At 44.1% G+C, this 24,399-nt stretch overlaps 1 protein-coding gene across 2 annotated transcripts in view; it reads left to right on the top strand.

Moving 5' to 3' along the window:
- Positions 1-16,827: 16,827 nt before the first annotated feature.
- Positions 16,828-24,399, top strand: part of SORBS1 (sorbin and SH3 domain containing 1) — a 469,099-nt gene continuing 461,527 nt past the window's right edge. For both annotated transcript variants that reach the window (XM_040362222.1, XM_040362223.1), the window contains exon 1: positions 16,828-16,936. The gene's annotated coding sequence lies outside the window, so the exon portion shown is untranslated. The remainder of the gene's footprint in view (positions 16,937-24,399) is intronic.

Genomic DNA, 24,399 nt, shown 5'->3' with positions numbered 1-24,399 from the left:
TTGAGCGAGTATTCGTATGCTTATCACACGTAACATCCATGTTTCCCCTAATTCAAGCACCATTAAAAACTAAAACTAGTGCAAGCAATTATTCAAGCATCTGTCATAACCATAAGCCTGAATGGTTACATAAGCTGAATTTTAAATAAAAATGAAGCATTAAACAATATATTAAATACAAAAAATAGAAAAGGATAGGAATAAAAGGACTTCCAGGCCTCATCAGTAGGGGCGAGCTTCGTATTCGAGTCGAACTCATGTTCGACTCGAACATCGTATGTTCGATCGTTCGTCGAATTACGAACGTTTTGGGCCGTTCGCGCCAAATTCGAGTGGCGTGTCACGGCCCATAATTCACTGCGGCATCGCAGTGCATTGCTGGCTGATGATTGGCCAAGCATGCACTATGACCCGCATGCTTGGCCAATCACAGCTTGCAAAAAACAGAGAGCCAAACCGACCGTGTGTACGCGGCATTAGTCTTTATTTGACAATAGACACAGAAGCTTGGATAGTTTCCCTTCCAAACTCTACTGTACTAAGAGCTGCTGGATCCACCCTGTAGTGTTTTAAGAATGTATGATGTGATGACCAGCTTGCCGCTTTGCAGGACTGGAAGAAAGAAGAAAGAAGAAAGAAGAAACCACCTCATCAGTAAAGCATGGTGGTGGTAGTGTCATGACGTGGGCATGTATGGCTGCCAATGGAACTGCTTCTCTTGTATTTATTGATGATGTGACTGCTGACAAAAAGCAGCAGGATGAATTCTGAAGGGTTTCGGGCAATATTATTTGCTCATATACAGCCAAATGCTTCAGAACTCATTGGACGGCACTTCACAGTGCAGATGGACAATGACCCGAAGCATACTGCTAAAGCAACCAAAGATTTTTTTAAGGGAAAGAGGTGGAATGTTATGCAATAGCCAAGTCAATCACCTGACCTGAATCTGATTGCGCATGCATTTCACTTGCTGAAGACAAAACTGAAGGGAAAATGCCCCAAGAACAAGCAGGAACTGAAGACAGTTGCAGCAGAGGCCTGGCAGAGCATCACCAGGGATGAAACCCAGCGTCTAGTGAGGTCTATGCGTTCCAGACTTCAGGCTGGAATTGACTGCAAAGGATTTGCAACCAAGTATTAAAAAGTGAAAATTTGATTTATGATTGTTACTCTGTCCCATTACTTTTGGTCCCTTAAAAAGTGGGAGGCACATATGCAAACTGTTGTAATTCCTACACCGTTCACCTGATTTGGATGTAGATACCCTCAAATTATAGCTGAAAGTCTGCAGTTAAAGCACATTTTGTTTGTTTCATTTCAAATCCATTGTGGTGGTGTATGGAGCCAAAAAGATTAGAATTGTGTCGATGTCCCCACATCAATGAAAAAAGGTGGACTTCTCCTTGCTCCTCATCTGGGATATCCGACCCCACTATACCTCCAGTCCTCTCAAAAACCTGCACTGAGAGGAATGAAGGAATAGCAATAGTACTTGCAGCCAATCTGCTAGCAGTACACCACCGTCTGATTTTAGCAGTCAAAATTTCCCTACCCCAGTTGCTAAACCGTAAAAAGAAATTCGGTCCCAGCCATCCACATGCTCAGAGTCTGAATGCTAGCTTGGCCAAATTGCTAGCACTGCAACTGCTGCCTTTTTAACTGGTAGACTCTGCCCCCTTTCATGAATTTGTGGAATGTGCTGTACCTCAGTGGCAGGTTCCAAAATGCCATTTATTTTCACAGAAGGCCATTCTGACTCTTTACAGGCATGTGGAAGGCAATGTCTGCGGTCAGCAGTAAGGTGTATATTAACGCTGACTCATGGTCCAGCAGGCATGAGTTACCTTTCCTTCACAGCACACTGGATAACTCTGCTGGCAGCTGGGAAGGATGCAGGACAGGGTTCAGTATTGTTAGAGCTTGTTCTGCCACCACGCCTCCAAAATGCTAGTGGTGATTCTGCCACAGCTCTCTCCTCCACCCCCTCCTCTTCTTCCTCTATGACCTCTTCTGCATATTTGTCCTCTGAACCAGCGGTACTCAGTAAGCATTCAAGGGGCTACGCAAGAACTCAGGCAAAAAGATGCCATGCAGTGCTTGGGTTTGTCTGCTTAGGGAACAGGAGCCACACTGGGGCAGAGATTCTGTTAGCTCTGCAGGGGCAGGCTCAGAGGTGGTGGATGCCACGCCAGCTTCAGCCAGGAATGGTTGTATGCGACAACGGCACCAACCTTCTCTCCACTTGACCCATGTTCCATGTTTGGCACACATCCTGAATTTGGTGGTGCAGCGGTTTTTTGAGCAGGTACCCAGGCTTACAGAATCTTCTGAGGCAGGTCAGAAAAGTCTGTGGTCATACAATGCCAGTGCTCGGCTTGCTGACATTCAAAGGGAATGCAACCTGCCCACCAACTGCCTCATTTGTGACATGGCCCACCAGGTGGAACTCAATGTTGACAATGCTGCAGCGGCTGCACACGCAGCAGAGGGCCATCAATGACGACCTGCGAGTATGGCACCAGGACAGGGTCAGGGGAGCTTGGCTTCTTTTCGCCACACCAGTGGCTACTGATCAAGGATGCATGCACTGTCCTGTCACCATTTGAGGAGGCCACGAGGATGGTGAGCAGCAACAATGCATACATCAGTGATACTGTCTCTCTTGTCTTCCTGTTGGAGCACACACTTTGTGGAATAATGGACAGGGCACTTGAGGCAGAACAGCGGGAGGAAGAGGAGGACTTCCTTACCTCTCAAGGCCCCCTTTATCCAGATAGTATTCCTGCGGGCCCGTCAAACACACAGGACAAGGAGGATTATGTCAGCATGGAAGTGGAGGATAAAACTCAGGAGCAGTCTTCAAGGGATGGTTTTCAGTCTCCAGAAACCCCAAGGAGTTGTTCATGGCTGGGAGGAGGTTGTTACGGATCATGTGATCCTTAGTGACCTAGAGGACTCAGAATCAAATGCCTCTGCAAACTTACGCTGCATGGCCTCCCTGATTCTGCAAAGCCTGCGAAAGGACCCTAGGATTTGTGGTATCAAGTAGAGGGATCATTACTGGCTGGCAACCCTTCTTGATCCACATTACAAGGGTAAGGTTGTAGAACTCATCCTGCCTCCATAGATGGAGCAAAGGATGAAACATCTTTAGGAGGCCTTGAAGAAAGGGTTGCGCAATGCATTCCAGACCCTGGGAGGTTACAATTTCCTGGTGCTGGACAACGTGTTTCTGATTCTTCGTTCAGTCAGGGGAAGAGTGGTGGAGACGGTTGCCGGCTGACCGATGCCTTTAGACAATTTCAGTCCTCAGTGCCAAGGTCTGATCGGTTCAAGCAAACATCGCCAGCATCTGCATTACATGGTACAAGGGGCAGTGGCGATGCATCCATAAGGAATGCAAGGGCGCCGCCCTCTCTCTCTCCTGCCACCCCTCTATCACCAATAGATAGATAGATTCATGCAATGCATGAATCTATCTATGGTCAACGCTGCCACCCCCTATTCAGGCGCCGGGCAGCTTGAATTACAGCGGCTGGGTGGTTTTTTGAAGCACCCGATGAGAGCTGTAGGCTCTAATAGGTGTCAAAAAAGGTGAACAGCGAGCGCCATGCTGTCGCTATGTTGATTGTGGACTGCACAGCTGAAAAGTAGTCCTGCATATTTAAAGCAGTCCATTTGCTGCCTCCAAAAGCACATGCAGTAGTTTTTACCAGTATAATCATATGACATAAGAGGATGGAGCCTTACAGATGCACGTCATAATTGAGATATTGCCTAGGGCTATGTGATGTCTGACTACAGCCCTGAACTGAGATAAAAAACAAACTTAGTTTTTTGTAAATGTATTCAACTAGCATGATCTCTTTACTGTCAAGCTGTTTTTCCATGAAACAATTGCACTCTTTTGTTATTGAACAAGTATGTATGCAGGAAATACATGAATTATGAATTTTTTATACTGAGTGAGTTAAAGTGTGCATTATGGTTTTTCACTTATTAGAAATGGTATTGTAAAAAAACATCACTCAAAACTCTAAGCATGTCAGAATTTAGAAACCTAATGTAATTACATGTATAATGGTAAATGGGAATGAACGCTAGTGATGTATCATTGCACAGCTGTGATAATCGTTTTTTTTACAGATAATCACATTTTTAATTTGTAGATAGATGGCTCTTTTGTTTATCGTCATTTTTAATTTCAAGATCTGCAAACAAAATGTAATTTATGTGTACGTAAGGTTTTTAAATATTTGGAAACGATCTGAATTTAGAATTTTATGTGTTTGGGAGAAAAAAAAATAGCTTATGCAATTCAATCCTATTTCAATGAGCTAAATTAACTTCTGTCCACTCTTTGCTGGTTATTTTTGAACTACTGCTCTATAGTAAGCCAAATTCAATTAATATTAAATGAAACAAAGACAAATAGATGGCAGCTGGCAAACAGTGTGAGCATTTCTTAGAAAGAAAAGAATTAACTAGTTATTTTCTCCATCTGGAAAGCCACCGTGGTCCATCTGGTGAATTTCTTGGACTATCAGCATAACAAGGACTGAATAGTTCAATCTCTGCCATAGCATAGCACAAATATATTGTATTAAAAATATTTCCATAATGTTTAAATGAAATAACTAAATGTTACAAGATAGCAGTTTGCAGTGCAGGCAAATCTAGATCTCTGGAGATGGACTTGTAACTTTGAGATTGTTGATATTTTCCACAGTTTTGGTTCTCAAGTCCTCAGACAGTTCTCTTTTCCTCTTTCTGTTGTCCATGCTTAGTGTGGCACACACAGACACACAATGCAAAGACTAAGTGAACTTCTCTACTTTCAGGTGTGATTTTTATATTGCCCACACCCAGGGATGGACTGGCCATAGGGACTACAGGGAGTTTCCCGGTGGGCCGATGGCTCAGTGGGCCGTTTTTTAAAACAAAGATACTGCTTGGAGGACTTTTTTTTAACGCCCTGGCAGCGCCCCAGTGTGAAAGCACTCAGGCTTTTACACTGGTACTGCAGCGGAAGCGTTTTTCAGTCGCTTTACAGGCGCCCAAAAGCGCCTAAAAAATGCCTCAGTGTAAAAAGGGGTCCTACACTCACCCCCTCTCTTTTACACTCATTCTCTTTTTCTTAAACCCCCCCCCCCTCTCACCCCCTTTCCCTCCTCTCTCTCTCATTCCCCTCTCTCTCACCCTCTCATGATATACAATAATGGATGTAGGGGCCTTTTGGTGGGCGTGATTTTTCAGGGGGGTGGGGGCAGCATTTTATTGAATTAAAGTGGGCCAGTCTGGATGAAGTCCAGGGCCAAATTTTTGTCCCAGTCCAGCCCTGCCCACACCTGTTACTTGCCCCAGGTGAGTTTAAAGGAGCATCACATGCTTGAAACAATCTTATTTAACCACAAATTTGAAAGGGTGCCAAGAATTTTGACCAGCCCATTTTTGGAGTTCTGTGTGACATTGTCACAATGTCCAATATATTTTTTTCTTCACTTTTTTTGTTTTGTTCCAATACACACAAAGGGAATAACATGTGAATAGCAAAACATGTGTTACTGCAATACTTTTCTGTGAGAAATACTTGATTTTCTTGAAAAATATCTGGGGTGCCAACAATTTTGCCCATGACTGTATTTGAAAGTGCAGGATATGGGTGGAAAAGTTGTTAGGGAATCATATGCCAACACATCATCACTTCGTAGGCTGCATTTTTTATTAGCATTAAGGGGACAGGAGGCCAAAGTATTCCAGATAGAGAGCCATTCTTCCTAAGACCTTAGCCCCGTCCGTACACACTATGAGAAAATCGGACGAACGAACGGTCGGGTTTCCTTGATGTTTCACAGCAAGTCAAAACCGAGGATAGAAATTATGTACGAAAAGTCTCATACGACAAAGGCTTTTTTTTATTATTATTTCTGATCACAAGCAGTCTTTCGTATTTGCTATTTCATGTATGAAAATGATACACATTAAACTAAAATCGTCCATTCTGCTCCCATACGAGAAAAGTTGTCATTTGTCCCTTATGGAAATTTTCGTTCAGAATGTCAGAAATCTAAATTTGTGTACACACTATGAGAAAATCGTACGATCGTTCGTCGGATGAAAATGTTTGCCTTTCTTCTAGTATGTACGGGCCATTAGACTGATTTAGGTCCTTTTCTCATCTACCTTACATATATCTTGGTAGGTTTGCAGTTGTGCCATACCGTTTCCATTTTCGGATAATGGATTAAAAAGTGCTTCGTGAGATGTTCAAAGCTTGGGATTTTTTTTTTTTTTTTTTTAATAACCTAAACCTGCTTTAAACTTCTCCACAACTTTATCCATGACCTGTCTGGTGTGTTCCTTGGCCTTCATGATGCCGTTTGTTCACTAAGGTTCTCTAACAAACCTCTCAGGGCTTCACAGAACAGCTGTATTTATGCGGAGATTAAATTACACACAAAGTGGACTCAATTTACTAATTAGGTGACTTCTGAAGGTAATTGGTTCCATTCGAGTTTAAAAATTAAAATTAACGTGGCGCTCAAAATAGTGACAAAAATATAGAACGTGAAAAGAGGTAAATATACCAGAAGCAACAATGTATAAACAAAATTAACTCAAGGTGAACGTTTCAAAAGCGACTGAATGAAAAACATACATAAGTTCTTGAATGTATTATTTTTATCTGCATTTACACTTTATGTCTAGAGGAAATGTTGGCAGCTTACTAGATTTATGTGCAATGTTTCTATTATTATACTATTCAAGTTTAGTTAGGGGTATCAGAGTAAAGGGGCTGAATACAAATGCACACTACACTTTTCAGATATATATATATTTTTTTAATTGGAAAAACATTTATTATTTTCCTTTCACTTCACAATTATGTGCCACTTTGTGTTGGTCTATCACATAAAATACATTTACGTTTTGATTGTAACATGACAAAATGTGGAAAATTTCAAGGGGTACAAATACTTTTTCAAGGCACTATAACTGAAGGGACAAAAAGGTCAGAAGAATATACTGTATGAGTGAATTCCAGATTTTTAGGTTGTGTTTTATTAATGAACTCAGGTCCTTGGGTCAATGATGAAGCTGTAACTCGCGTAGTATAGCCTCGTACACACGATCGGATTTTCCAACGGGAATTGTGTATTGACAGACTTTTGGCCTAAAATCCGACCGTTTGTATGCTCCATCGGACAACTGTTGTCGGATTTTCTGCAGGCAAATGTTGGATGGCAGGCTTTAAAATTTTCCGTGGACAGCGGTCTGTTGCCTGATTTTCCGATCCATCAGACAAAAAGTACAAAGTACAAACATGCATGTTCGTAATCAATGCTCACCAAACACGACATTAGCAGAAGGTGCCCAAAGGGTGGCGCGCAAGAGCTGAAAAAACACGTAGTATGTCTAGAACGTCACTACGTTCGTGCTTGTTGGCCGACAATTGTGTGCAGTTTGTATGCAAGACAAAATCCAGGCACATGCCCTTTGGACAAAAGTCTGACGCTTTTTCTGCGGAAAATCCGATCGTGTGTACAAGGCTTTAGGGATTTCCACAAAAATCCATGGGAAGTTAGATTGATGAAGGGTAATCAGTGGTAAAAGCGGTGTGGATTGGAAATGGTGCAAAATGTTAAGTATTTCTATATCTCCTTCTCTTTTATATCTATGGAGAGTGGTTCTAGGGACCTGAGATTTATTGATACCCCCCCCCCTCTCCTTTATACTTACGTAAGCCTGATCTCGATCCAACAATGTGCAGGTTAACAGCAGGTCTCTCCCCACTCTTTGGCTCAGACAGCAACCTTTTGCTTCTGCTGCTGTCAATCCCAGCCAATGAGGAAGAAAGGGGTGAGGCCAAGCAGAGCTCTGTGTGTCAATGGATACAGAGCGGGGCTTGGAAACGAGCACTCACAAGTACCCCCGTAGAAATCCGCTTGCTATCTGGGTCACACAGCAGAGGGAGGAGCCAGGAGAGACAGCGGCACACAGCACACTCCCAGGACAGAGACCAGAGTCTCACAGAGAGAGCACCAGGCCCGGTACTGACAATCAGGACCCGCAACTCCTGATTCCGGGCCACCTGATCGCTGTGGTAGCCTCTGATTGGCTACTACAATGATCAGTCACTGTGAACCCCATCTGTGTTTCACTATCTGTGAATGGAGAGGAAGGATACATTGGGGGTTATTTCCAAAAGGCAAATCCACTTTGCACTGTAAGTGCACTTGGAAGTGTAGATCTGAGGGAGCACATGCAAGGGGAAAAAAAAAAACACAGCATTTTTGCTTGCACATAATTGGATGATAAAATCAACAGAGCTTCCCCTTAGATCTACAGCAACTGCACTTGGAGTGCAAAGTGGATTCCCCTTTAGTAAATCAACCACATTGTATCTTTCTCTTTCCATGCAGAGAGGGGGAAAAAGTGTTTGTAAAAAAAAAAAAAAAAAACCTAGTTTGAGGTTGCCTGGTGACACCAGTGGGACTTGTCATGCGATTTGATAGTTTCAAATCGCATGACAAGTGGCACCCCATTGGTCCGCAATGGAAACAGTCAAATAGGTGCGACTCCAACTCCATTAGTTCCTGCACTACTTTTTAAAAGTTCAGGTGCGACTTGCATAGACATCTGTGCATAAAGTCGCACAGATGTCTTCCAAGACACACCTGAAGTCGCACTGACAACTTTAAAATCGTGCAGCTTCAAGTGAAGTCACACGATTTCAAAGTCGGGTTCAGTGTGACCGAAGACAAAGGGTCATAGTTCACAGTGCAAATGTGTACTTCCACAGAGATATGCATTTCAAATATAGTGAACATTTTGGTTACTTCACATATCTGAAAAATCATGCAATTCTGCCTGCGATTCTAGATTATGCTAAAATAAAGAGGCAAAATGGGCAATGTACGTTTTAAGTGCTATAAATTCTTAATGCCACCCCAAAACATAGCAAACATCTCCATGAAAAAACACGCAACGCTCCATGCCTGGAAAGGTGCGCAAGCTTCTTTGGTGCGTTTTTCACACTTAGGGCAGCCCATTCAAGTGAATGGGCTGCCCTATGTGCAACCTGCGGAAACCCGCCAAAAAAAAAGAAAAGTGAGCAGGAATGTGCTTTCCCTCAACGCAAAGTGTGAATGGAGCATTAGTACAACAAATGTAATGGTAGCACAAATCTATGTATACAAACAATGTGCTGTATATCTGTGCTATAATGTGTCCCCAAACATGGGTCAGCTTCCCATATAGGTGTCCAAAACTCTGTCTTTTAAGATGAATCATCATGGTTGTATCTGGCTCGCCCTAATCTGACTGCATTATAAATGTGCACCTTCCCGATACCCGAAACTCTAATCCACCCAAATCTGTTTGAAGCACAAACTACTTAAAGATTACATGCAAATACAACAGGAAAGGCAAGGTTGTTCATATCAACTGAAATACATACATTATTACTAGCATAGCAGACAAACACAACAAGTGGCCAGATTCAGATAGAGATACGACGGCGTATCTCTGAGTTCCGTCGGTCGGATCTATGCGCCTGATTCATAGAATCAGGTTCCACATAGATCTCCCTAAGATCCGACAGGTGTAAGTGACTTACACTGTCGGATCTTGGGCTGAAATTCCAGGCAGGCTGCTAGGTGGCGTTTCGTTTTTTTACGCAACGAATATGCAAATGAGGATTTCCACCAATTCAGAAACGAACGACCGCCCTGCGCATTTTTTTTACGTTGTTTGCGTTTGCTTTTTCCAGACCAAAGACCGATGGGCCATACACACGGTCGGTTTGGACCGATGAAACTGAACATCGGGCCATTCTCATCGGTTTTGACCGGTCGTGTGTACGCGGCCTCAGCGTGCCGGGGACAGTCCACTGTCTATGGTTCAACTACCAGGTTTAACACCCCCTAACCTCAGTCACGTTTGAACGAAGCCTAAAACCTGCTAAAATGTTAGTTTTTTATTTACTCTTACTCCCTGTGACCTCAATGACATTGCTACACCCAGCCTGTTTTTCAGCTCTACTGTAGGTGCAATGTTTAATTACATTCTTCTTGGTAATAACTTTTCTATTCTTCATCATACCAACTGTAGCGCCCCCTTACTTTCAGTATGGGCACTACGCTAAAGTTAGTGGGGTATGGGAGAGTTATTTTGCTCCCATTCAGAATTTGCTAAATTTGTGCTGCTGTCATTCCTGAACTGTCCTGTAGGTCAGTCTGCGCTCCAGGGGTGCAGATCCTACCCCTGGGCGACAGTTGGCGCTAGAGGGGTTCCCAGCAGCCAATTAGAGGGGTTTTCCCTTGCGGGGCATGCTGGGGGAGAGTATATCTGTGGCAGACGCCATTTTTGTTGGTTCTTCGCGGGTTCCAGGTGCGGCACCCACCTTTAGGGGTGTGCATCCAACAGACCCCGGCGATATGGCCTACCAGGCCGGGTCGCATGCTACGCAGAGTTCCATGTTGCTGAAAGGGGCCCCAGTGACTCGCTGGGTCCCCGGCTCTATTGAAGAGATCCCAAGCTATGTGCTGAACGGTGGGGGATTGGCTCCAGGAGAACCCAGAGGCAGGTTATCTGAGGGACCTGAACGAACCATCTGGGATCTGGTGACCGGGACATTGACAGGTACACGTCAACTGTCACCCGGTGACCCCGACTTAATTTACTGGGAGGATTCGCTCAATCCATTCAGCTCATCCAAGTACTAGGCCTGTGGCAGAGGTCCCTAGAGGCAGAGGCCTGTTCCTTCCAGCAACCTTAAAGTAGCGCTTCAGCTGCCAAACTCGTGGCAGGATTCTGTCCGGGGGCACTTTACCCACTCTGGCTAGAGTGGCGACGAACTGTGTTTATTACTACTGAGAGCAGGATTGCTCGCTTCATATCCATGCCTGATACTGCAAAGTTCTCTATTGCTTCATCAACCTTTCCTCTCTACCTCATGTTGATGTTGGTCATGTTGGGCCGAAAATAAAGCATTCAGAAAACCTTTATTTATTGTCTGGACATTCGCTCACTATTCTACTCATCAACTTCACCCCTAGACAACGGTAAGAGGTAACTTAATAGGCCAATCCCAAAAACAACCAGCGGCTCCTGAGGGGGTAGCGCTACACAACTAAAATGTAATATCGTCTGAATAGGAGTGCCTGCACTGGCTGCTGCATTGAGAGAAAGGCGTAAAGTAAGGATTCAAATCCAGATTTCCAGATGTTATACATTCAGCATTTATGAGAATCTCATATTTCAGGCACTGGGGTATATTTAGGCAGCATAGAGTTTGAGCAGACTGGAAGACATGGTAATGCAGCATGTACCATCCTCAATTGCATTGCTTAATATGGAGAGGAACTATAAGAATTGGCACCAGAACAGCAGCTTTGTATTTATTTCTCCAGATGTTATGTTCATTTCTTTTACCTGCAGGTGAGCCAAGCCTTCCATTAAAATTCACACATTATTCTTATAGTAGCTGTAAGATCCTGGAATTAAAGATATTCAGCAAAAACTACACACCACTTATACGAATCATGGGTGTAGAAAACACAATTAAAAGGCTCACGCATGGCTTCCAGCTTTCCCCAAGGCTGCTTTCACACTGAAAGCGGCAGCAGTTAGTGGTAAAGCGCCGCTCCGTTTAGCGGAGCTTTTGCAAAGCTTTTTGGGCGCTAGCGGGGCGCTTTTAACCCCAAAAAAATGGTGGAAAAACGCCAATTTTGCAGCACTTTCAAGGCGCTGCCTATTCTACATACAGCGCTCCCAAATTGCCCCCAAAGAGGCTGTTTGCAGGACTTTTTATAACGTCCTGCAAGCACACAGCCCGAGTGTGAAAAGTCACACTGGAATGAATAGGGGTGAAAGGGGTCTCATTTGACTATCCCTCCTTTGGAACCAAATTCATCTGTTCCTGTATTTTCTGTAATAGTATAAGGCCCCTTTCACACTGTCAGTTTTTTAGGTGGAAAAGGGAGTTACCGCTCCAGGTGGTTCTGCTTATATGATCAGTGTCCTCTCAGGAAATCAAGGGTGCCAGCAATGCACGAGGCAATTGTTAGAACGAAAATATGGACAGCCGCACTCCAAAAAAAATAGCAAAACAATGTCTGGTCATGATGGGGGTAAAACTTTCCGAAGGTCAAGTGATTCAATGTATTTTGTAGGGGTGCGCATCTTCACTGGTCTCACAATTCGATTATCCTGTCCACAATTCAATTAGATTCTGTGATGCATCACAATACATTGCGATTACTGCGCATGGTTAAAAACGGTTTATCCAAAAATTCAAGCAGTCAGAAACTCAAAATTTTCTCCAGAGGGATGGCTGGGATCAGAGGCAAAGGGGTGATGGTAGTGGAGGGATGGGATCAGTGACACTGGCATTCATTGGCACTCACTGGCTCTGTGTCAGTCGATTCCCCCTCCCCAATGCTGCTCAGTGTGGTTTTCTCCTTCCGGTGCCTCCAGTGAAGCCTTTCCTGATGTCGGGTCTCCTTGAGCTCCTCCCGCTGCACTGTACTGGCTTTCAGCTCATCAGCTGACTTTCTGCTTCAGTGAAGGGGAGGGGGCTTTATCCACCATGCAGGCTCTGCCTCTGCGTTTCTCCCGAAGAGACAGAGCACTGCACAGAGCGACAGACAGATTTTCGGCCGACTCGCAGAATTGGTGCAGCATTGTGAACGTCTGAACCACGATGCACCAATTATATTCAGCACCCCTAGTATTTTGTAAGTAGCGTAAGCACTAAAATTGGACTTGGTAGGAGCCTCTTGCAGTCCCTGTACAGCAGAGTTTAGACTGGGTCAGTCAGTTGTGCTGCAGTGCTCATTTTCTAACAGGGAGCATGCTGATAGAAGCAGAAAGCAGAGTGAAAGAGAGATGAGCTCATCAGTCTACTCTACTGCTTCTTTCACTGTTCAGTCCCAGGCTGGGGGTGGGTAGGATACCTATAAGCTTTATTTAAAGAGGAACTGCAGGCTGCTCACATAATTTGTAATAAACATATTTGCCATTCTCAAGCTTCCCTCCAACCACTTTGCATATGATTTGCCAAATATGCTGCAGAAATCTCCCTCCACTGTGTCTGGCTGCAACCATTTTAACTGTGAGCAGCTGAAGCCACTGCCTGTTCACTTCCTGGATTTACAGAGGGACACCTCCTGCTCAGAAGCTCTCATTGGCCCTCTTATAACTCACCCCCTCCCTTGCTGACAAACTCTCACGAAGGAGAGAGAGCTGCACATGATGTCATAAGCCTAGGCTTTTTTACAGACAAGAAACAGGAAGTGGGTTGTATAAGGTATTTACTGGCAGAAAATAAAATAAGTTTTACTATCCAAAGCGGGACAGGTGGGAGGCAGCGTCTCAGGTGGGGGGCAGCATCTCAGTGGGACACCCCCCCCCCCCGGGAAGCACCAGTCCTCCCAACTCTCACCTGTCCAGCAGTGTCAGGAGCACTCTGCTTGCACCAACTGTTCTCACTCACCTCCCACAGCCCAGCGCACACTGGTACCTGACCAGAGTGGAGCTTGTCTGACAGGTTCCCTAGAACTAGTGCTTCCCTAGAACTCCATCCCTCTAGAATGGTTTCCGGACCTTTGGCAGGCTTTTCTCTGCATATATTCAAACACCCGGATAGGCCTTGGACAGGCCTAGCAGCCCGCAGCCACCTGAATAGGCTTCAGGCCTAGCAGCTGGGAACTGTACACACATCCCACCCAAACTGGACTGGTCACCTGACTTCATTCCTTTGACTAGCTTTTCCCAGCATGCAATATAATTGGCTGAGAAAAATATTATCCATAACTTGCATATACTGTAGCTCATCCCATACTACTGTCAAAGGCAACAGTGTCACCTACTGACAAAAGGGAGAAACCACACTCAAATGGAATTAACACAGAAGTCAGTTTAAAAACATTAAAAATGAGCCAGGCTGACTACCACCTAGCGTTACCTGTACCCTATTCTAGGGATGAGGGCGCTACACAGGGCTGTGCTGTGGACAGAGCTATGTAATTTTTTTAGGCTGGGTTCACACCTATGCGAATTGGATGTGGATTTTCACCGCATCCAACTTGCATGGTAGGAGATTGTGACCGGCTCTCTTAGGAGCCGGTTTACATATCTGCGCTGTGGCTGCGGTGCAAATTTGCACAGGGGTCCTGTGCATCTTTTGGGCCGTTTCAGCCCTAAAATTGGGGCTGAAATCAGACATGAAACGTGAATGGGGACACACCGGACCCCTGCTGTGAGCCGCATTCGGCAATAGTGTGAACAGAAATACAAATCCCCTGTCAGACAAAACAGCTCTCCTAAATGCATTTCATCTGTGTGTAGCACTTTGCCTGGAGTTCTGCTTTTAAAAGCCAAAGGAAGAGCATTAGTGGGGGAAAAAACAAAACACACTTATGAGCCTAACCAATCATTTCTTGAGCATTAATTCTTCATTGTCTGAAGAGTTGGGAGTGTAACAGGGTTGTGCATTTGCCTTTATACTTTTGTCTCAGAGGTTTCCCTCTTTCTCATAGCTACACCTTGCTAAAAACAAACCTGAAGTGAAACAAGAGAAAACCTATTTAGTCGCACTTTCCATCATAGCTTCCCATGCTTGGTGGTGGCCTCCCATTCCCCTGCTCTCCACGGCGGCAGCTTCTGTTTCCTCCCTCCTCAGCGGCCAATCCGGATTCTTCTCTTTTTTGGCCAATCAGAAAACAGGTCTCACACTCGCTTCTGATTGGCTGGATTGAGGATCAGTGTTCCAACAGTGAATATTAATTTGCTGTTGTAACACCTGGGTGGGTTCATGGCACAGTGCTCTGCGCCACCCTATGGCTCTAATTACGCGCTTTAAAAATAGGACTCGATGCCTGAATAGGGGGTAGCCGCGGTGTCCAAGGATAGATTCATGCTATGCATGAATTTATCCATTATTCATATAGTGGGTGGTGAGGATAGAGGGGGCGGCGCCCCTAATGGACAGGATGCCACTGGATCAGATTTATCATAGGATCTTTTCTAAAGCGATATTTTTTGTACGATATGCTGATCATGTGTACGGACCTTTACACTTATCCTAGCTGCACCGATGCAAAATACGTACACCTAAACTTCAGCTTTAAGTTTTTTTTTTTCTTTTTCAAAGGTAAGGTTGCTGCACGCTGTGTATCAGAAACACTATTTTTTGCACCGCACACCAGCGGCTGTGTTAGCGTTGCCACCTCATCCCTTTAGGCCTGGTTCACACTGGTATGATTTGAGATGTCAAATCACATCTCAAATCGGCGGCATTTGTCGGCAATGGCACCGTCCTAATTAGGACGGTGCGACGCCGCATCTGCAGCGCTGCACCGATTTCAAAAAGTAGTTCCTGTACTACTTTTTGCGATTTCGGGCCGCAATTTACATTGACATCTGTACAGATGTCTCTGAAATCGCGGCCGAAATCTGGACTGCCAGCGGGAGTAAAATTGTGCGAGTTCAGCTGAGCTCGCACGGCTTCACTCCCACAGCCCAGCGTGAACATGGGCTTAAACCCAAACACATATGAATTACACAGGTTCTGAGGCAAATCTAATGCAGACAAGGCACCACGTTAGTTTAATTACCACCTCAATCAGCCACAAAACCTGTGTAATTAATGTGTTTGGTTTTAAAAGGATGAGGTGGCAACCCTAGGCTGTGTTCTAAAGCAGCTGCTGATGTAAACAGGCTCTAATGCAGTGTTTCTCAACTCCAGTCCTCAAGGCGCCCCAACAGGTCATGTTTTCAGGCTTTTCATTATTTTGCACAGGTGATTTGATCAGTTTCACTGCTTTAATAATTACCACAACCGTTTCATCTGAAGAAATCCTGAAAACATGACCTGTTGGGGCGCCTTGAGGACTGGAGTTGAGAAACACTGCTCTAATGCCTCGTACACACACGGTCTGACCTTCCAAGAAAAAAAAAAAGTCAGACAGGCTTTTTTTCTCAGAAAGTCTGGCAGTGTGTAGCCTCCATTGGACTTTTTTTGTCGGAAGTCCGACGGACCTAAGATAAAGAACCTGTTTATCTTTCCGACGGACTCACGGCGGACTTTTGCATGGTCAGAAGTCCGACCGCATGTACGAGGCATAAGGGGGATACAGATAGCAATAAAAACCTGGCAGAGCTTCCAACCCTTTCCCTTACTACTAAGGATGAGCTCCGGCGTGTTCGCATAGAACACGTGCCGAGCCCGCCAGGATGTCGGCACCCGCGCTGCGCTAATCACAGCCGGGCAGACATTTCCTGATCTCTGCAGCCGAGCATCGGACAATGTCTGCCTGGCTGTGATTAGCGCAGCGCGGGTGCCGACTTCCTGGCGGGCTCAGCACGTGTTCTATGCGAACACGCCGGAGCTCATCCTTACTTACTACACAATACTAACAGAACATTTTGGGCTGGATTTTAGCTTTCATTTCTAGTTGAAAACTGTATCCTCTACAACACAGAGATTTTAGTTAAATCCAGCAAATCCTTTACTAATATGGGGTTAAATTTCTTGCAAACAAGAAGAGATTAAATCTCACGTGTGGCTGAGCCCAAACTCTTCCTGTCCATTGCTGCACTCTCTCCACTTGGCTCCATGCAGTCAGTACACCTTTTTTCCCATGCAAAGAACAATGCTGATGATCTCTCTCTCACACACACATGGATTGTGGGGAAAGAATGACATTAATGTTTCCTATTTCCTCCCACCCAGCAGCCTGGGAAGCAGCAATCCCCATCCAGTACAGTGGACGATTCCAGAGCCAGTCTAATAAAGAGGGAGGAGGCTCCCTGTGATTGGCCAGGGGATTCTGATGGCTTCAATGAAGTCAGAGCATACAGACAACAGCAGAATAATACAGCAGCATGTTGTGTGCTCACAGCAAGGACACTGCATTCTGTGTGCAAGGTAAGTTTCCATCCTTTTAACTTGCCTATTGTTAGAGATCTGCAGAGCCTCAGTGACAGCTGCTGAGCCTGCACCCTGCAATGTGAGCACCAGGCCACTGCAGACATGGCTTGTAGGCTTTCTTTTTATTTTTTTTATCTTACTTTATAATAAATGAAAAAAATCCTTCCTGTTCTGCATGCATGTGCTTCTATGATGTGTTATTTCAGCATTGCTGGTATTAGGATAACATCCCTGCAATGTGTACAAACCTTGCTAGGATCCATAACATAAATATTAGTATTTGCTTTTTAGCTTGTGTCAATGTTGTAGTTCTTCTATGATCTGTGTTATACTACTTGCTCAGCACACGTTGCAAGCATATGAATTCGTGCTTACTGCAGATAAACCGTTACTAAGTCAGCAGTGCATTGACTGCAATGGAGAAAGCAATACATAGAAAGCTGTTTTCATCCTATTAGTCTGTGTTTTATTGATATGCAGAGACTGTCCTCTTGCTCCTCTCTATCATGCACTTCATCACTTAATAGAATTGTCTATTTACCTGCGTAGAAAAATGTATCTGACAGGCGCCAGGAGTTGAGTAATGAGCTTTTTTGGCCATGTGTGATGATTCAATGTAATTGTATTGTAGGCTGTATCCCATTGCTCTCTGGCCACCACTGTTTTATTTTGTGGACTTGGCTACAAACTGCAATATTAACAGTAATATAAAAGCATGCCCACAGTTGTTCAGTACATTTAATGGTTTATATTTAAATATTTGCAATGTATTCAGATGGCATGTCTGAGTTATATATATTTTTTTTTTTCATAGCTCTTATAATTATTATGTGAATTTTTGTATTTGTGTTGCTGTCTCCTGTATGGGCCACAGTCATTTTCAGCGCTTCCAGCACGATTGCTCAAAATAGAATTTAAATAAAACACGAGCTGCATCTGTCTAATGATTACATCCTGTAACTTCAGCTCGGTGGTAATTCCGCGTCATTCTTCCCTGTATTTATCTACATTAAACCTGGTATACATGTTTTCTCATTTGACATAATTGCTTTAGAATGTTCAGACAGATGTGTAATATTCACTTCACTTTATTTTTTTTAATAAGACTTAACAAAAAGCTGAATGTTTTTTAAAGGAGGCTCGCAATCACTAAACACAGTCATTTCACCTTTTTTACTTCTTTGCAGTGGTGGAATGGATATCACGTACCCCATTGCTCACAAACTATGGGGCAGAGTCACAGAGCGAGTACGCCGGCGTATCTACTTATACGCCGGCGTACTTTCAAATTTCCCGTGTCGTATCTTTGGTTTGAATCCTTAAACCAAGATACGACGGCATCTGGGTTAGATCCGACAGGCGTATGGCTTCGTACGCCTTCGGATCTTGGATGCAATACTCCGGCGTCCGCTGGGTGGATTTCTCGCCGTTTTCCGCGTCGAGTATGCAAATTAGCTGTTTCCAACAGTCCACGAACGTACGCGCGGCCGTCGCATTCTCTTACGTCGTCTCTAGTCGGCTTTTTCCGGCGTATAGTTAAAGCTGGTGTTTTGCGGCGTATAGTTAGACTTGCCATGTTAAGTATGGCCGTCGTTCCCGCGTTTCATTTGAATTTTTTTTTTTAAGTCGTCCGTGTATCGGGATGGGCGTAATTCACGTCTATGTAAAAAAAAATGACGTCCTTGTGACGTCATTTAGCGCAATGCACGGCGGGAAATTTAGGGACGGCGCATTCGCAGTTCATTCGGCGTGGGGACGCGCTTCATTTAAATGAAACACGCCCCCTAATCGCGATTTGAATTACGCGCCGTTACGCCGCCAGAGATAGACTACGCCGCTGTAACTTACGGTGCGAAATCTTAAAGGATTCGAACTAAAGCCAGGTAAGGTACGGATGCGTATCGTATCTCTGATACGCTGCGCGGGTGCAGATCTCTGTGGATCTGCCCCTATGGGTCTGGGGCCCATCCCATGTACTGTCGATGATTGACAGGACAGTTTATCCAATTATTATAATCAGAATAAAAAAAGCACCCATTATGCTATGGTATCTGGGTTTATTTGAGCCTTGTTATGTGGACACCCCTTCAAATTATGTAAAGGGGTTTTCTGGAAAGGGTACTGCTACAATATACAATACAGAAATGTTGGAAAGTTCAAATAAGTCATAATGGCATAATAAAATAAAGACACACTTGAGATTCACTTTTAATGGTTTAAAATCGGCCACCATGTTTATTTAATGTGATTGTAGGGCCCCTTCCACATGGGGCTGGCTCCATTGGAGTTCTCCTGCTTGAGGGGGGGAGTTTTTTTCTGCTGATTGGCTGGTCCGTGTCCGCTCCGCTTATGCAGACACCGTACATTTTCCTCTATGGGCAGTCTGATGTAAATGGTTAGGATATGGTTCCCCATCCATCTTTAGCGGATATGATGAAAGGTTTATGGGTGTCAACAGACACATGTACGTTGATACTTGACCCTCTGTAGAGGAGACTGGAGGGTTTGATCGGGTCTGTCTGAAAAACGAACAGGTGGACCCGATCGGTCCATTAGTGTGAAAGGTGTGTGTCTGTGTATTTTTTTTTTTTTTTTTTTAACTAATATGTTATACTTGCTTGCTCTATTAGATGGTTTTGCTCAGAGTAGCCTACTCTTCTGGGGTCCCACACTGACGTTCCTGGCTTTTTCTGCTTTCTGGGTACAGCCTTGATGCTGAGCCGTACCATGTGCATCTTGGAGGGAGGGGTCCATCTAAAAGAGAAGTAAAGTGGGTTATTTATTATTTTTTTGCCCATTATATCTCCCTAGGTAGATGCAGCATCGGACCAATGCTGCATCTGTCCCCCGTGGCCTCTGCACTGAGAGCCGAGATATTGAATACTGCAGATGACTCGGTTCTCTCACCTCCCCAAGCAGAGAGCTGCTGCCTGTCAGTCAGAAGCTCTCTGCTCTGCCCTTCCGCACTCACTGGACCACTGAGCTGTAGAGGAGCGGCTGTCTCAGTGGCTCGCTGTGAGGCTGAGATGGCTATCAGTCCAGTGACATCAGCAAAGAGTGGATTTCAGCCCGATCTCTGCTGAGAACGGATCACAGGAGTGCAAAACGAATTTCACTCCCGTGACCCATAGGAGAAGCCCAGCAAAAAAAAGCTTGGGCTGGACATCTACTTTTTTAATGCAGAGCATCAATTAACAAAACTGTTCAAGTAAACAAAACTTTACCCTTTACAACAAACTTTAAGGGGTGACCTAATATTTACTTTAGCAAGCATTAAATATCCAAATTAGACTAGTGTGGCCTTAAGGGCACATACAAATCAATAGAAACAGTGTCTGTTAATCAAATTACAATGTCCATCAAGACTAGACTGGATGACTGACCCCCACTAAACATAACCATAATAAGACTTGAAATTTATAAAACCGAGATGGTGAGTGGGTGGGAGCTGCAGTTTACTGAATGGGAATAGCAACACAATTTATCCAGTAGGGATTTTTCTTTAATGACAAACGATTGAAACAAGAGGGAGGGCTGTATAGTGAATCTAAATATATTTTTGTTATCAGACCCCCCTAAAAACCCTTTCATGGACCACTTAGATGTCCATGGACCCCAGGTTAAGGCTTTAGTTGCTGGGTATTTATCTGTTTAGTGTCATGTTGGCACATTTTAAATGTAAGAGAAATTTGTATTTTCTTTTACATACAATGGGTATAGAAAAGCATCACCCCCTTTAAAATCAAATTGTGTTGCTTTGCAGGCTTAAAATGAAGACAGACAGTTTTTGTTTTACTCAGTGCAACTTGTAACATCCAAGTGAAAGATATAACAATCAAAATTTAAAAAACCGAATCTCAGAGAAAAAGGGTAATGTCAGCCCCACACACATCTTTAAACAGACAAGCCTCTGGCCCCTCCCTTTCCTTCACAGCCCCTACTTGTAAAGGAAATCTTTGTACCTAGTCCCAGCTCGTTTTCACAAAGCTGACATGTTGCTGACACAGGAGCACAGTACAGGCAGCTCACACGAGGGGTGCACATGCACATATTAGCCAGAGGTGGCAGGAAAGAGCTTGATGTCTGAGCTCAATGACACTGAGCAGCAGAAGCTGCAAGATCATTTATATAGTGCACAACATGGCTCCCCTTCTCCCGTCCTGCCTTCTTCTGGCCCAGAGCGGGCCCCTTACAGTTGTAACGGCTGTACCCCCCTGATGGCAGCCCTGCAAGGCACTGTCAAAAGATCTCTGGGATAAAGTTGTGGACTGGCACAGTCAGGAGATGGATACAAAACCATTTTCATTTTCAAGGCTTTATCGATGCCTAGAAGCACAGTGACATCTATTATTAAGAAGTAGAAGGTATTTGGTGCAACACCCTCTCCTTGGATCAGGCCATTGCTCCAAACTTGCAATAAAAAGGCCACATGCAGTCACGACTGAGTTTTTGGCTAAACCGCACCCTGAAGATTCTAAAGTCACATGGTCGGATGAAACTAAAATGTAATTATTTGGCCTCAACACCCAACGATATGTCTGATAGAAATCCAATACAGCTCACCAGCCATATAACACCATTCCTACAGTAAAGCATGGAGGTGGTAATATCATGTTATGGGGGTGTTTCTCTGCAGCAGCGACTGAAGCACTTGTCAGGATAGAAGAAAATGGGATGGGGCAACAAAACGTAAAATTTTTGAAGAAAATCTGCTTCCCTCTGCCATAAAGTTGTCAATGGTAAGAAGGCTTACCTCCCAACATGACCCAAAGCACATGGGGGGAAAAAATGACCACACCGCGGTTGAAGGATTAAAAGGTGAATGGCCTAGTCAGTCCAAACTTAAATGTGATATGGGATCCGTGGATACAATATATATCTTCATGCAGTTGATACTTGAGGGAAGGTGCACAAGGGAACCACCCCCCCCCCTTTTTTTTTCTCTTCCCTTCCCACTCCCCATCCACCTCCTTGGGTTCCTATGCTATACCTTTTTCTCTGTGCTATAACCATTACCAGTACTACAGGTCCATGTGGCTCGTTGGGACTCTACGTAGTTGGTCCCTAATGAATCGGAAACATGTCTCATGACCTGGCCACTAAAGACTCATATCCTTCTATGTTCTCTCATCCTGTCAACCTCACCAATATTTCCACCAAATGTATTTTTTATTGAAATTTCTCAGTTTAATGTGTTGAGGTGTTGTATTTCTGCATATCCTGATGGAAGGACATTCAGTTGCTTATGTTTAATTTCACATTTGTAAGCTTTATTGCTAATTGAATGTACTTTCTAGGACCTTGTCTTGTTGTTATAATAATAATAATAATAATAATAAAAAAAATCTTGTTTTATTATTTTTATAGGGGGGGGGGACATGTTATACTTACCTGTTGCAGTGGATTTGCACAGAGCAGCCCGGATCCTCCTCTTCTTGGGTCCCTCTTTGGCGCTCCTGCCCCCCCCTCCTGTTCAGTGCCCCCACAGCAAGCAGCTTGCTATAGAGGCATCAGAGCTAAGTCACAGCTCCAAGTGTCCAATCGGACACGGAGCCCTGGCCCTGCCTCCCCTCTCGCCTGATAGGCTGCCGTTGCTATCAAAGTCAATGGCGCTGCTGCTGTCTCAGCCAATCAGGAGGGAGAATCTCGGACGGCTGAGACACTTGTGTACATTACTGGGCAGAGAGGGACCTTGGGTAAGTATTAGGAGGGCTGAGCTGGGCTGCTGCACACAGGCCTTTTTTATTCTTGCATAAAATGCAATGGGATAAAAAAAACCTTCTGCCTTCACAATCACTTTAAACACCATTGAAAATCTGTGGAATGTCTTGAAGACTGCAGTCCCACTGGTCTGTGCTGTCTTCTGGGACCTGTGTGTCTCACAGAAGACAGCGGGGACAGACGGAGGAGGTGTCGGACATGGCTTAGGTCGCCGCTGATACTGCGGCAATCTATGCCCGGAAGTGGGAGCAAATACCTGGCTTACAAAGGTATCTGCTCCCTCCTCCCCCTTGAAAGGTGCCAAATGTAACACCGGAGGGAGGGAGGATTTCGAAAAGCAGAAGTTCAACTTTTTTTTGGGGTGGAACTCCGCTTTTAATGGATGTAAAAGCTAATTAATGCTGCAAAACAGCTAATCTAAATGCATAAGGTAGTACAAACAAAAGCTGGAGCTCCACAGTGACCCAGCCCAGTCAACCAATGGGTCTGCAAAGCACTGCATCTCTGAGTCTCTAAGGCCCCTTTTACACTGGGGCGGGAGCCGCGGTGGCGGTATAGCGCCACTAAAAATATCAGCGCTATATCGTCGTAATTGCCGTGGGATTCGGCCGCTAGCGGTGCGGTATTAACCCCCGCTAGCGGCTGATAAAGGGTTATTTGTCCTTAGAATGGCAGGCTTTCTAAACATTTTATGGGTTAGAGTTTAGCGCCAATTTAAGATGCAAATGAAGTTTCTGGAGTTATATTTGGGACTAATCATGCAATCCTATTTGACAAAAAATGTGCACTAATCCATATCCTGTATTAAGAATGGACTTTGCTGAGTAGTAGAAGATGGATTCTGCTTGGTACTTTTTGGGACTGTGCTTTAATCTTTGCACTTCTTTTATTGAATACATTTGTTGTGTTCATGCAATTTGCTGTAAATGATAGCAACAACTTTCCATTTACACTCTCTTGTTCGTTATACAAGTTATTCAGCTCTGATAACCCTGTAACCATTTGCTATTCTTCAAATACTTAGAGCCAAGTCTTACAGTTCCAAAGGAACAACGTCTATGAATTGTTATGAAAATGTTTTGTGTGGGCTGCAGTCTGTGTTGCAAGGTTGGGTTTAATGAAAACCCCGGTCTACCATTCTTGTAGGTAACATTTAATGTAATTTGAATTGAATTAGGGAGCACATTTCGATTGAACAACACATTTTGGCATTATGAAAGCTCTTTTTTTTTTTTTTTTTTGCCGGCTAATGCTTTGTGGCCATGGCAACGACACATGTATTCAGCCTTTCTGAATATCTGTTCTATATGTAATGTGGAGTTAAGCTAGAACTGGGACTGTTTGAGCTGTTATAACCAATGTTAGTATAATACAATGTTCTAATAGATATTGGTAGTGATATTCCACATTTTGGATCCAACTGTGTTTTTGGGCTTTTTTTCTAATCTAAATGTGTGGGTTTTGTTTGGTGTGTGTGTGTGTGTGTGTGTGTGTGTGTGTGTGTGTGTGTGTGTGTGTGTGTTTTTTTTTTTTTTTTTGTTTTTTTGTAAAAATTGCGAATGTGTGTATGCGTTTTTATTTTTCATACATAATTTTATTTTGGTGTGTGTGTGTGTGTGTGTGTGTGTGTGTGTGTGTGTACAGTAATCGGTGTCTAAGAAAAGTAAAATGGACAAGGATTTTCCAGCTCTTTAATCGGTTCAATACTGGGCGCTTTTACTCTCTTCCTGACCAGGCCA

The sequence above is a fragment of the Rana temporaria genome, chromosome 8, assembly GCF_905171775.1.
Source record: "Rana temporaria chromosome 8, aRanTem1.1, whole genome shotgun sequence".
NCBI classification, from domain to species: Eukaryota; Metazoa; Chordata; class Amphibia; order Anura; family Ranidae; genus Rana; species Rana temporaria.
Note: the sequence above shows the minus strand (reverse complement) of the source record. Positions and strands in the feature narration are given on the sequence as shown.